Genomic DNA, 13,527 nt, shown 5'->3' with positions numbered 1-13,527 from the left:
GATGGCTTGACAGCTTAGAATGTACGTGATTTTTTTAAAACTCACACCACAGAAATGTTCTGAGCAGATTCTTCGTGCTGTGCTAACTTAATTTCCTTCTATACCAACTCATCCAGTGGCTAAACGGAAGGCCATGGATGTGGGGAATTTTTTTTTTTTATTTTAGCAAAGCTTTTGATTGTCCAACATTGGACTCAAAAATCCCTGTGAGGTTCCTTCAAATTCAGGATATTGTTTAGATTATTCAAATTTCTCATGCAATGAAAACCACGGAGCTCACAGTTGTGGGCTACACCACCTCTTAAATTAATGGCCACTTTGTGAATATTGTTTTGATTATTCAAATTTCTCATGCAATGAAGACCCAGGAGCTCATGGTTGTGGGCTACACCATCACCTCTTATAATTAATGGCTGCTTTTTACCATTGCTTTGTAGATAATTTATTTCTCCTTCAGCCAAGATTGCACCCACACAGCTCATCCCCTCTGGCCCCTCGGTAAGCTGCCAATGCCCCACTGAAACAGGCTAATGGACTTATCTTGCTGTCATGATCCTGAGAAGGAAACTTGTTCTGGGTTGTCAACAACCTCCAAAGGAGTACTGGTACTCAGAACACAGCCCACGGCGCTCTGCTGCTTTGCAAGGACTTGAGAGAGCTTAGGCTTAAGCAGGAGAAACCCGTAAAGCCGGGTCAGGGCCTGATCTCACTCTCAGCCCATCTATCCTGGCAGAGGGACCCTCCTCTGCACAGCACAGCTCAGCAAGGCATCACCATTATTCATACCAGCATTTAAGGGACAGTTTACACATGCTAATGTATGCTAATGTTTTTCTGATGGGTTTGTCACTTGTTAAGCAGGTCGTGGTAACGCCTGGGCTGTTGAACAGCTTTTACCCCAACCTGCAGTGATATCTAAAGAGGCACAAATTGGAGGAAAGATTTTTAACATGGATTTCAATTCAAACAGCCTTAAAACTCCCACCACAGGTTTGTGTTGGGGTTTCTTTACATTTAGATTTCTCTCTGAATTCCTGGCCTTATTGTCCTCCAGCGACTGATGGAGTAAGAGGAAAAAAAATGCAGCTTCCTTCCAATGCGTCTGATTTTTGAACTATTAATATTTTAACCCATTACTCTTGCTCCATTTCACATGGATTTATGGTAAGAAAATACCAAGAGGATGCAGCTTGAGCTCACAGAATTCTCCTCTCCTCAGCTTGCCTGTCAATCAGCTCTGGGGCTGCTACAGCACTGCTGTAGATGAGAAAATATGTTAAACCCAGAAGATTCAGCAACTCAGGAGACTGCAGCAAATAAAAGACAGGCAAGCCCCTGAGTATCCTCACTCATGCATTTCACCAAGAGTTGTAGCTCTTTTCACCTTTTGGGGATAAGCTGTGGACAGAAAACACCATGGTGTCTAACTTCTGATGGAAATCAACCTTTCTGACTTTCCCAGAAGCTCCCTACTGAACACCTGGCAGCACATCTACCATTCCTGCTGTGCTGAAGCTGACTGGAGCTGGTTTGTCCTACTTGATTATGAGCTTGGCAAGCCTAAGGTCCTTAAAAACACCAGGAAAACACCACCTTGAATCACAGAATTGTGGAATCCTAGGATCTCCTGAGTTGGAAGAGATCCACAAGAATCATCACGTCCAAATGTTGGCCCTGCACAGGACATCCCCTAGAATCACACCACATGCCTGATGTTGTCCAAATGCTTCTTGAACTGTCAGGCCTGGTGCTGTGATCACATCCCTGGGGAGCCTGTTCCAGTACCTGGCCACCCTCTGGGTGAAGAACCTAATACCCAGCTTCACTCCCCTTGACAGAGTTCCATGTTGTTCCCCAGGTTCTGTCACTGGTCACAGGGAGCAGCCACCACTGAAACCCACAGTGAGCTCTGCCCTCAGCATCCTGTTCCAGGCTGAACAAGCCAAGTGCCCTCAGCCACTCCTCACATGGTTTCCCCTGTAGACCCCAATTCCAGACAATTGTTGGTATTTACAAAACTGTCTTATGACCTTCCTGCTGATTAATTCAAGATTGTACTGACTCCTCTTCCAGCTTAAGGACAGTTTGGGACTTTCAACCAGGCCAAATCCCTCCTCAGCACGGAGGATGGACTTTCTCTGTGGCCTTATTCTCCTGAGGAGCTCCTTCCCACAGAGCTGAGGCACAGCCTCCTGCTTTGGAAGTTTTGCAGATGTGAAGGGGTCAGTTTTGGCTGAGGTGAAGGGGCAGTTTTGGCTGAGGTGAGGGGGTCAGTTTTGGCTGAGGCGAAGGGGTCACTTTTGGCTGAGGCAAAGGGGTCACTGTTGACTGAGGCGAAGGGGCAATTTTGCGGAGGTGAACGGGCAGTTTTGCGGAGGTGAAGGGGTCACTTTTGGCTGAGGCGAAGGGTCAGTTCCGGCTGAGCAGCGGCGTGCAGAGCTGGGACTGCCCGCCGCTGTCGGGATCTCGGGACAGTACTAACACAGGAGCTCCCCAGCGCTCCCCTCACGCCGGCCCGCGCGCTGCCCTGAGGGGAGGGAGGGGCGCTACCTCCGGCCCCCCCCCGCCGCCCGCCCCTCAGCGGCACGTGACGCGGTGACGCACGCACGCACAGGCGCGCGCCGGGTGACGCCGCGGGCCCCGCGCGTTTGAAGTTGGCGCGCGACTCGCGCCCTCGCTCCCCCCCCAGCTCTCGCCCCGCCCCGCCCCGCCCGCCGCTCCCAGCCTGCCCCGCGCGGCCGCTTCCCCGCGCGCGCCGGCCCCCCCCGCCCCCCCTTTCCCCCCCGCCCGGGCCGGCGGCCGCGGCAGAGCCGCGCTGGGTGGCGCGTGCGCACTGTGCCCCGCCCGCCGCCATTTTGTGTCCGAAAGCGACTGTGGAGCGATTAAACCGCGGGGCTGGTGCCGGGGCGCTTAAAGCGGCGGCGGCCGCGGCGGGGCGTGCGGGGCGCGGCGGCTCCTCCGCGGGGCCCGCGGGCGGCGCGGGGCGGCGGCGGGGCCCGGCGGCCGGAGGGAGCTCGGCGGGGCGCGGGGCGCAGGTAAGCGGCGGCGGCGGGGGGTTTGCAGTCGCGTTCTCCGGCCTCTAGGTGTCACGATGGGGCTCCGGCGCGGCTGGGGCCCCGCAGCGGCCGCCGCCGGGGCAGCAAGGGGGGCTTTGTCTCCCTCTACCGTCCCCGCGCCGCCGCCGCCGCCACCGCCGCCATTCCCCACAGCGCGGCGCTGGGCTGCGGCACCGCCCGGGCCGCCCGCCCTCCTTCCCTCCGCGGCCGCCGCCACCCGCCGGCCCCGACTCCATTTTCTTTCCTTTGTCTCCTCCACCGCGCCACCGGCGCTGATTAACCGCCCCATTACCGCCCCCTCCCTTCCCGTCCCGCACGTCCCTTCCTTCCCCCCCCTCCCCCGCCCCGCCGGGCCCGCTCCCCTCCCGCCCCGCTACCGCTCCCCCTCCTTTCTCGCACCTCCGCGGGGCTCGCCCGGCGCCCTCCGCCCGCCGCCCGTGTCCTGCCGCGCTGTCCGGCCGGGCGCTGCCCGCGGGGACGGCTGCGTGTCCCGCTCCCGCCGGCCGCCGCCTCGCTGCGCTGGCGTGTGCGGCGGAGTGAGAGGCGCTGCGAGGCGCAGAGCGGGACTCGAGCTCCCTCTGCAAGGCAGGCTGAGCAGCGCCATGCAGCAGCACCGGGGCGGGCACGGCTGGGGGGCGCCCGCTCTCGCCGCGGTGACCGGCCGGCAGCCCCCCCGCACCCCCCGCGCCGCTCCCGGAGCGCGGCGGCCTCGCCGTTCCGTGTCCGCCCTTCCCCCCCCGTCCCGTCCCCGCCACCCCACTTCGGGCCCGGGGTCCCCACGGGGCTTCGGGCTCCGATCGGGAGCACCTGGGCTGCCACCGAGCAGCTGTGTCACTTGCTGGGACCTGGCCCGGCTGCCCGACTCGCGGGGCACCTCCCCGGGAACCTCTCGGGCCTCCGGAGCCGGGCGCTTGCCCGGGGATGGAGCCCGAAATCTCATGGCAAAGGACGGCCTTATTCCCTCCCTTCCACGGGTCTGTGCTGCCTGGGGGGGGGAAGCACAAAACCCGATTCTTTTTGTGATGCAGAGGAGGAAAACGCACATGCTCTGTGTCCAACCGCTTTGCTGTTTGTTCTCTATATCAGCTTTAGATTTCTTTAGAATATATATTTATATGGTATCGGATTTGGCCTTGTGTTAACCTTGTGAAATGACTTCGGTAGAAGGGTTTTGTCGTGTGGTATGGATCCCTCTCCGTTCAGTGTAATCCTTAGGACTTGCCTGTTGGTGAAAATGAGCTCGCTTTCCTGTTTGTGACTTCCTATTTTTTTGCCGAGCATTTCTCCCCTTAAATACGTGCATGGCTGTTCCTCATCTCTGACCACTTACTGAATCCTAGTAATAAACTCCAGAGGTGTCGTTAAAACACTGCATCTAAAACACTGTTTACCACTTCCAGTGTACGTCTTTTTGTTTCAGTGCAGGAAGTGTGTAAATATCGTCTCAAATTCTCCAGTTTATTAATCTTCTGCCGAGCCTGTTGAATTTGAGGAGCCCGTTGAGTATTGGAAATAATTCTGTGCTGTATTCAAGCTGTTCTTACTTAAACGATCCCCCTAACACTTTCCTTCAGCATAGAGGACATCAGCAGAACTGAATTTTAGTATAAGGGCAAAGCAATGCTTGCTGCCTTTTTTTTTTCTAGGTTGATGGATTTTTACTTCCATTTTGTTTTTCTTCTGGATGTCTAGGGCTAGCTCAGTTTTAAGGTCATCCGCTGTGCATGGATGGTTATTAGGATGCACAGAAAAGCTCAAGAAACTTTGGGGTATTTTTGAGGAGTAATATTTGAGCAAAACGTGCAAAACTCGAGTTCCTGTAGCCTCCAGTGGCCCTGCAAGTGAAATAATACAGCAAGGCTCGTCCATTTCAGACAGAGCTTGGAGAACTGTCACTACAGCGTTAAGTTTGCTGGTGACTTGTGCCTGCAGAGTTTCTGAGGGAAGGAGCTATTTCAAGAGCTGTTTTCATGTGAGCAGGCTGGATCTTGACTGTGATCTGTAGCTAATTTGTGTGCATCCTCACCAGCTCTTGGGGCTGCAGGTTGATACCCGCCTGCCGCGCTCCCCGGGCTGTGTCTTGAAATGCCAGAAGCTGACCCGTGTTATTCTTGACTTTATTCAGCATTTACCTGAGAAATCTAATTGTATGGGATTACTAACTTGCTAAGGAATTTCTGTGCACAGCCTACTCCAGAATTTAATTTCTTCTCCTCCCCTCAGGACTTCATGTCCAAGAACTCCTGCTTTTCTGGATTTTTGGAAGTTGGATGTTGAATATTATTAGGCCTGTGTTCTTGGAGCAAAGCCAGCCTATTCCTTGGACTTATCCCTCGTACTTAAACAGGCTCCACTGACCTCTGGATAGCTCTCCCTGCTCTGTCCAAGCAGTTTTTTGTACATGAGCTCTTTCAGCTATGTTATTGATTATATTTGCATAAAAACTCCCTAATTCCCCATCCTGCCAACTTTAGCTTCTCTTACCTCTTTACCAGAGAGGGAATGCTCGAGGGAGTAATAAGCTTTAGGATCTCAAACGTGCTTGTAGGTGCTCTAGAAATGTGTGTAAAAGGGAGCAGCCACTGCTTTACCTGAACACGAGGACACACACTGACAAGAGCTGAAAGAAACTAAAGCTTTGACTGCTCATTTTGTGTGTGATAACTTACTGAACTGTACTGATTCATTTGCTTAGCTGTAAACCCCTGTTCATCCATTTGGCTTTAGTTCAGATGCCCAGTTCACTCTTTGTTATAATAAACCTTGAAATGTCAATATAGTATCAAGCTCTGCTACTCTGTAACCTACATGGTCTTAGAGACACGCAGATCCAGGAAATTCCCTTTTGTTGTTTATATTTAGTGTTGGTAACAATGGCTCAGATCGTACGTGGCACTTGTTCTTTTGGGTTTTTTACTGAAACTTAGAAAGAATCTGTCCTGACTCTAGCTAAAAATACTGCTTTTCATTGTGCTGAAGAATATTTGAATTTCATTTACAACACCCTTTTCTGCTGCTTCTCCCAGATCTCTCCAATAATTCATCAGTCTTTAGGAATTAAGTGAGGTATGCTTATTGCAGACATATTTAATATGAAAACTAAAGAGTTGCTGCTCAGCTGAGTGATCTGTTTTTCTCTGATTAACAAAAATAACCTCAAAAAGAAGAGCAGAATAAACAGAAGGTGAGTAGGGAGTTTTATGTTTCAGATCATGTTAACATTTAAGTAACTGTATGCAGAACAACTCAGTTTGGGTATCTAATGTAAATTAAAGCTAAAGTGAAGTTTTCCTCAGTATTGTAAAAACTTGGAAGCTATAAAATCTTAATTTCCTTCCAATGTGGTTCTTAACAGGTGAAAAGAGAAGTAGTGCAGAGCCAGCTCTCAAGAATGGCGCAGTTAACGTGCATTGACTTAGGGGACATCTCTGATAGAATGGACTCCCGAAGCATTATTCTCTAACTATCCCTACAGGTGAAGTTTTGAGTCATAGATAGAGCTGCATTTCTTCTGTAAAGGTTTGTTTTTAGAGATCCCCCCTCAGTTCAAGCCCTCCCACAGTTTACTGTCAGCTACCTGAGGATTTCGGTGTGCTGTGTGGGGCTCATGTTAAGAGGTGAGGCCAGGAATGTTTGAAATTATTTAAAAAAACAAGGGCAGTGATCAGTTAATATTCTGACTAGTGAGACCAGCGAGGGCTTGTGTAATGGTAGCAGTGCAGCAAGCTGAACTACAAGGTATTTTTTTCTCCTGTAGTGCAAGTAGCCTGCCCAGATACATATTGTTATGTCAGTCAGCAGCAGCATCTTATCTGTTCTGATATAGCTGCAAACTCATGAAATTTCTAAAGCTTCATGGGTTTCACTGGAAAGCTTTGCTCAAATGTAAAGACAGGGTTAAGTAAGTTCATCTTAAACTGAAAATCTTGTTTTGCATATATTTTTCCCATACTGTAAAAAAAATTGTTGACATCATTGCATTTGTCAAATTCTGGCAAAACAGAAGGCAAATCCCAGATTGTTTGGCATGTGAATTGTACCCCTGTCTGTATTAATAATGCATCATCATTAGAAGCCTGTATATGTCTCAAACACCCACAGATAAAGTATATTAAAAAAAACAAACACAAGCCAAAACTTAACACAAAAAGTCTTTAAAACTGCTCTCCACCAGAGTACATTGGGAGGTGAGAGAGACATTTACCTTGGCATATTGGTATATTTTTCACCACTGGAATATTTTTAACTGCAGTATTGGAAGGGATGTTTTATAGTCAATGCACTTTGGAGCAGTAGTGAAATTCCAGGAGGTCAGAGAAGTGCTGATGTGTCAGTTCTAAAAGGAGGTGGAGTAGATGAACATGGCTGTGCAGGGAGGGTGGCAGGTGCCCAAAACACCTTGGGTGTTTGACTAGCTCTGCATGGTGTTAACACACATGTAGTTCACATTATTACCAGCTCTCCCATTTATTCTTAGTACAGAATTTAGTTAAAGTAGAGAAAAATGTTAATCCCAGTAACAAAGGCTTTAAGAAAACAAGAGCTTGTTAAATTTATTTCTTGATTTTTTAAAGGACTTGATCTTGATGACCTTACTGTATATTAATATTAGTACTGAGTATCAGTAAATGCCATTTAGTTCAGGATTAATCTGGGGGTGTACAAGAGTGAATAGTTTCCATGGATATTCAGCAAAAACTAGTAATTGCTTGTCACAATTTATTTTCATTAATGATTTTGTTGATGAAAAATGTATTTAAAAACTTGTTCATTATAAACTTTTGACTTATGGAAAATCACTGGGCACTAAGGCAGCCATTGTGATTGTCAGGTGGAGTAAATCCAGTCCAGTGTGTGCTAAGGCTGCTACATGTAAAGCTGTGCACCTGGGAACCAGGTATTCCAGCTGAATTTAAATCAAGGCACGTGGTATCCTAGAAGGCAGTGATTGAAGTGTGTTTTGGAGTCATAGTGAATAAACAGCATAAACACGAGTTTCCAAGGTGATGCTGTGACAAAGAACCTAATGTGGTTCTTCAGTGCATTAGTGGAATAAGCATGGGTGTGTTCTTGCCCATCTTGTGGGATGGGATGAAGTCATTCCCAAAATCCTACATATGGTTTTGGTCTCAGCACTCAAAACCTTCCAAAAATTATTGTGTGAAAAGGGATTCATCTCCAGTTTGATGGAAAACTAACCTGTGTTGCCATACAGTAAAATGTTAAACATGAGCAGCTTCTCATCAAAACTGAGGTGACTTGATGAGAGTCCTCAGATATGTCCCTTACAAAATAATACTGGATATTAGTGATACTGGATATTAGTGATTAGTGATCTTGTTCTAATGTTGCTGACAAACACAATATGAATTTGTAACCCAATAAGTTCAAATTAAAAGGCTTAAGTTCCTCACAGGGAGAGTGGTTAACTAATGGATTGATATCAAGAGCAGTCATATATTTCTTTATTTCTTAACATCTTTGAATCAAGATTGTGGGGGGAAAAAAACCCTGAAAATTGCTTCAGCCAGCTGCAAGGTGCTGACCTTTTCTTGTTTCATGTATATTTAGAGAACTGTCATTCATGAGAGGTCAGGCTTGGTGATAAACTGGGGATGCTAAAGAAAAGGTTGGATAGCACCTCGTCTTCTCTTTCTCTTGATCCACCTTTCCTCTTTTTGAGCAGAGAGAGGTTTAGGACTTTTCCTTTTCAATCAAGAATATGATCAAACCAGTTCTGAATGGGGGGAAAATAAGGAGATATTGATATATATTGGAGATGTGTCAAATAGTGTCCTGAATACTCGGTCCAGACTTGTGACTAATACATCCTGATCTGAGGCTGTGGCACTGGGGAGCTGTTGGAAAGATAAATGTTACTTCTCTGCTGCCAGGACAAGCTGCTGGCTCATGTCCAGCTCGCTGCCTACCAAGCAGCCCAAGGACCTTGGCACAGGCACTGCTGCCCAGACAGTCTTTGTATCAGCAAAGGAGTTCTTCCTTCCTGGTTCTAAGCATGAAAAATGCACAGAGGGTGAAGCAAGGTGATTTTTATTGAATCCACTAAAGAAAACATTGCTCCATAAAATTTTGTGTTAATGCCTCGTGTGGAGATTTGACACAAGTGTTTGACACTTTCTGAGCTCTCAGGGATGTTACAGTGAATAGCTTGATGGTGGTATAAGCATCTCTAGGTGGAGATTGCTGGAAGCTAAGGGTTTTTTTCACATCTTAATTTAAAAAGGTGGAAAGGGGATATGTAATCTTGAGAACTCAGACCTACAGAGCAAACTTGCTTGTAATCCATGTGCTCCTCTGTGTGGTAATTTCAACAGAAGCACGTGATGATGGGTTTGGCAATTCTGGTTTTTCCTGGCTGTTCATAAGAAGGTGAATGGTGTCACTCTGCTGCTGCCCCTTGAGCTCTTCACAGAACTCAGTCTGTGCCCAGTCTGGCTGCTGTGCTTCACACAAGGCCAACTTCTTGAGTAAATGCAGGGAGTTTTGTGGTGAGCCTATAGTTTATAGGAGTAAAAAATGAGGTAAATACACCACAATTGATGGGAAACCTGTTTTGGTAAGAGACTGTGGAGACACTGTAGGTTCAGAAGGGGATCCACAAGTCCAGAGGCAATGATCCCTAATCCCCTGACTGGATGTTGGGATAATCATGGTAAACCACAGACATGACTGATTGCTCTCCTACTCACTGTTTCCTGCTGCACTAAATGGACAGTGATCTGTCCTTGTAGGGCTTTTTTTTTTATGCTCATGTTGGATAAAGGAAATTTTTTCATTTTTTCCCAACCTATTGATAAAAGCTATACAAGGAAATTTACAATTCTTGTTATTTTGGGAATAAACACCAAAGCATTTAGGGAGGTGAAAGTCAAGGCTTCCCTGGAAAATTAGGTTGGCTTGCATCAGGATTGTTGTGACCCCATCTCCTTCCACATGTGTGCTGGCAGTTGCATCCCCAGGTGATGAACTGGTCAGCAGAATTTGCTTCATGAGAGCAATGGCATGTAAGTGGATGTGGAAAAAATGCTGCCTCAAGTTTGATTTGAGCCTTCATGGAACCATGCCCCAAAATATTTTGGGGTAAGTAGAGGCGTTCTATGAGGGAAGCCAAGAGCACAAGTAGTAATAGCAGCATTTGGCTATTTGTAAACATTTTTTACTCTTTTGAAATGAAGCTGTAAAACTTCCCTGTATGTTTAAAATTGTTGTCCAGGCAATTGAATTCTCCCATTGTTTAATGTTGAAAGAGACATGGTTTTGCTGGACTGGCTCCTGGAAGAGCCTTTCACTGCAGCAGAACCAGTAGTGATTTTTGGCCAGTTACTTCAGCTTCTTGTATGGTTTTTCTGTCTCCTTGTATTTGATTTGCAAAGCTCTTCCCTTGAAACCACTTCTAACATCCAGAGATGTAAAATGAAAGCAGGAAATGCTATGGAATTAAAAATATTCCCTGGTTTTGATTGTATAATTCCATGACATGAGTTAACAGTATTACATTTTAACCAGTAGCTTTCTCCTGTGTCCTAAACTGTTTGCAGTGGAAGTGCAGTCTAAACTTCAGTTTTGCTTTCTCAGTATGTACTGCAAGAAAACCCTTTAAAGGCACTTCAGGAGTTTCCAGATTACAGGTTGGAAAAAAAGTGACATTTTTGAAGGCTAGTAGTTTCAGTCAAAGCTTATCAGATTATTAAAACCTTTCTTCTTTTCTTTTCTTTTTGGAGGATGGAAGAAGTTAGTGTTATCCAGCATTCCTGCTGAGTATATAACTTACTGCCACTTCTGATCTTTGGAGAGAGGTTTATCGCTTCCTGTGGCAATACTGAATACTCAAAAGGTACTCATTGGTTACTTGATCCCTGCCTACCTTCCATATTTATTAATACTCTTCTCTCCTTCCTGCCAAAGAGTGACTGCTGTTGACTCCTGCCTGCCCTGAGCTACCTGGAGCATTACATCATCCCAGAGTACTTTCTGCTTTGCTCCTGTAGTGTGTGTCCTGTTAAAGCAGCTGCATCCTCCCCTTGTCCTACCAGCATTTTGACCTACATGAAGAAGAATTTGTGAGCTTCCATGACAGTATGGTGGAGCCAACTATGAAATAATTTGATGTCTCACTTGCCTGATGTGACATCTGTAATGGTTTTGGAGACATCTGCTTTGAGTGGCTTGTGCAGACAAATCCTGAGGGATGATTTCTCCATCTCTCAAAGGAGAGAGCATTGAATGTTTGTCCTGCTGTGTTACCAGTTTGGCTCTTCCTGGTTAGAAGTGCTGGATCCAGTGCAGTTGTTGGTCACTATGATGTGCTGCCTCTGGAAACAGGCTGTCCAATGCTGGCAGCCAAGGGAGAGTTTCCATCTGCCTTTTGGCACCTTTCCTGTTGCCTATCAGACAAGATACAATTTCTTGTTAACATCCTGGGGAAAAGAGGATACAGTAGCCCTCAGTACTTCAAAGACAGATTTTTCCTTTTTTATTAGTTTACTCATTGTGGACCTGGGTTTGCTTCTGCAAATTATAAAAAAAGTAGTGAGGTCTCTTGTCAGTACTGCTTCATCCTTTTCTTACTGAAGTCCCTATAGGACTCTTGTCTGATGTGGATCTTTGTACTTCATAGCACATGTGATTCTCTGTCTCCTAAACAATAAAACACAATATTTGTGCTTTTCTAATGCTGTTCTCTTCTATACTGGGTGGATTTGGATATCCACCACTCTGAAAGTGCAGGTCCCCATTAGAATGCCAGGAGTTGCAGTACATCTGTTCATTTGCTGAAGAATTGACCAGTATATGAGAGCTTGCAGAAGTGTTCCAGGGCCTCTACATCTTGTGTGGAAGTGAGGGCTGAGACCTCAGTAAATCTCAGTCCTAGGAGCATCATAGTTATAACTGCATAGATGGAAAAATGTCTCAATGTTTTGTGTTTGAAGTTTAAGTATATCCTTCATTTTATGTAGTGCCAGAGAATGGTAAAATAATTTTGGTTGGAAAGGGCTTCTTGTGGTACCCTTGTTCAACCCCTGACTCAGTGCAGGACCAACATTGATGCTAGATGAGGTCAATTAGGGTTGTATTTAGGAAATATTTTTGTTTCCACAGCATCTCTGAGCAACCTACTCCAGTGTTTGACCACTTATTGTTGCAGCTGGTATGTTACACTTGTCCTTTGACTCTCTGCTTCCAAGAGTGTGGCTCCATCTTCTCTTTGCTTCCCTTTGAAGGTAGCAGTAGGATCTCCCCATGGTCTTTTCACAGCTAACTCTGTAATTCCTCTGTGTAGGTCTTGTATATCCAGCCACTTCATTGTTCTGGCAGCCTTCTGGTGTGTTTTTTCCATGTGTTCTAACCTCAACAGTGCATATGTGACGCACTTTAAATTTTCAGTTTATGCCTGTTTTCCTTCAAGCTTATCAAACATTGCCCATATCTTAAAGATCTGATGGAGTGTAAATTCATGCAAGGTATTTTATGCCAGAAAATACACCAGGTATTTAACAGAAGTTCAGTATCATCTCTGCAGTAAAGGAGAGTAGAAGTGACTTACTCTCCCTTTGGGATGTTCCCTTGGAGTGGATCAGAACAAGAGGGCCTTGCATTTTTGGAGCTCCCTGGATTGTACATTAGTAGGTTGATACTTCTTGAGTGGTGTCCAATCAGCTTCAAAACATCTCTTAAAAAACTCCTGTAACTTATTTCCTTAATCAGAATCAATACCTTGTAAACAGAGAGGGGCAATGGCTATGCCTTGCATTAACTCACCGCCAGTGCTAATCTGCAGAGATCCCTGTGAACTGTTCTCTATTTGTGTTGTCTTCAGTGTAGAAAAGAGCTGCAATTACTGGTTTGTTTTCTCTTTCCCTCATAAGAGTTTAGGTGCAATCTTTATTTAAAACAGCTTTCTTTACTGTTAAATCATTTTCCAAGCAGAAGATTAGATTTGAAAAATGGAAGAAAACTGATTTTCTTGATTCAAAATTTTAGGAAACCCAAAGTGGATAAACAGATGTTTCCATTCAATTCAGTGTGTTCTGTTGTCCTCTTGTGTGTGTGACAAAATTTCTAAGGTGATAATATTCCAGGTGGGAGGTGTTAATTTTGTATTAAGTGTCTTTTGAAGGGAGAACTCCTTCTCTCTTGAGGCTTTTCTGCATTACTTAAAAAGTTTGTAAAGTTCAGGAAATCTTTTCCAGTGTTGCACAGCACAGAACCTGGCAAGGATGCAGCTTCCATCAACAGTCTCAATATGCCCTTAGCAGTGGAGCACACCCCATGTATCCTCTGAGCATCCTCTTTCCTGGTCAGGGCCTGTATGTAGCATTTGTGATTTTTGCAGTGTGAGTGTTAAATAAAAAGAGATAATTTCCAAATTTTTTTAGAAGCTCACAATCACTGAGCATCCACAGCTCTAACAAACCACTTATTGGTAATGCTCTTTGAAGCTGGTAAACAA

General features: G+C 46.1%; 1 protein-coding gene across 4 annotated transcripts in view; it reads left to right on the top strand.

The window, feature by feature from the left end:
* The first annotated feature begins 2,971 nt into the window (after positions 1–2,971).
* Positions 2,972–13,527, top strand: part of CTCF (CCCTC-binding factor) — a 34,838-nt gene continuing 24,282 nt past the window's right edge. Inside the window, exon 1 of one of the 4 annotated variants that reach the window (XM_066557396.1) lies at positions 2,972–3,035. The gene's annotated coding sequence lies outside the window, so the exon portion shown is untranslated. Of the gene's footprint in view, positions 3,036–6,468; positions 6,532–10,823; positions 10,912–13,527 lie in introns of those variants that run through there. The other 3 variants (XM_066557398.1, XM_066557395.1, XM_066557394.1) reach the window with 3 other exon arrangements.

This window comes from Molothrus aeneus, chromosome 11, assembly GCF_037042795.1.
Source record: "Molothrus aeneus isolate 106 chromosome 11, BPBGC_Maene_1.0, whole genome shotgun sequence".
Classification (NCBI taxonomy): domain Eukaryota; kingdom Metazoa; phylum Chordata; class Aves; order Passeriformes; family Icteridae; genus Molothrus; species Molothrus aeneus.
This window is presented reverse-complemented; position numbering and strand designations above follow the sequence as displayed.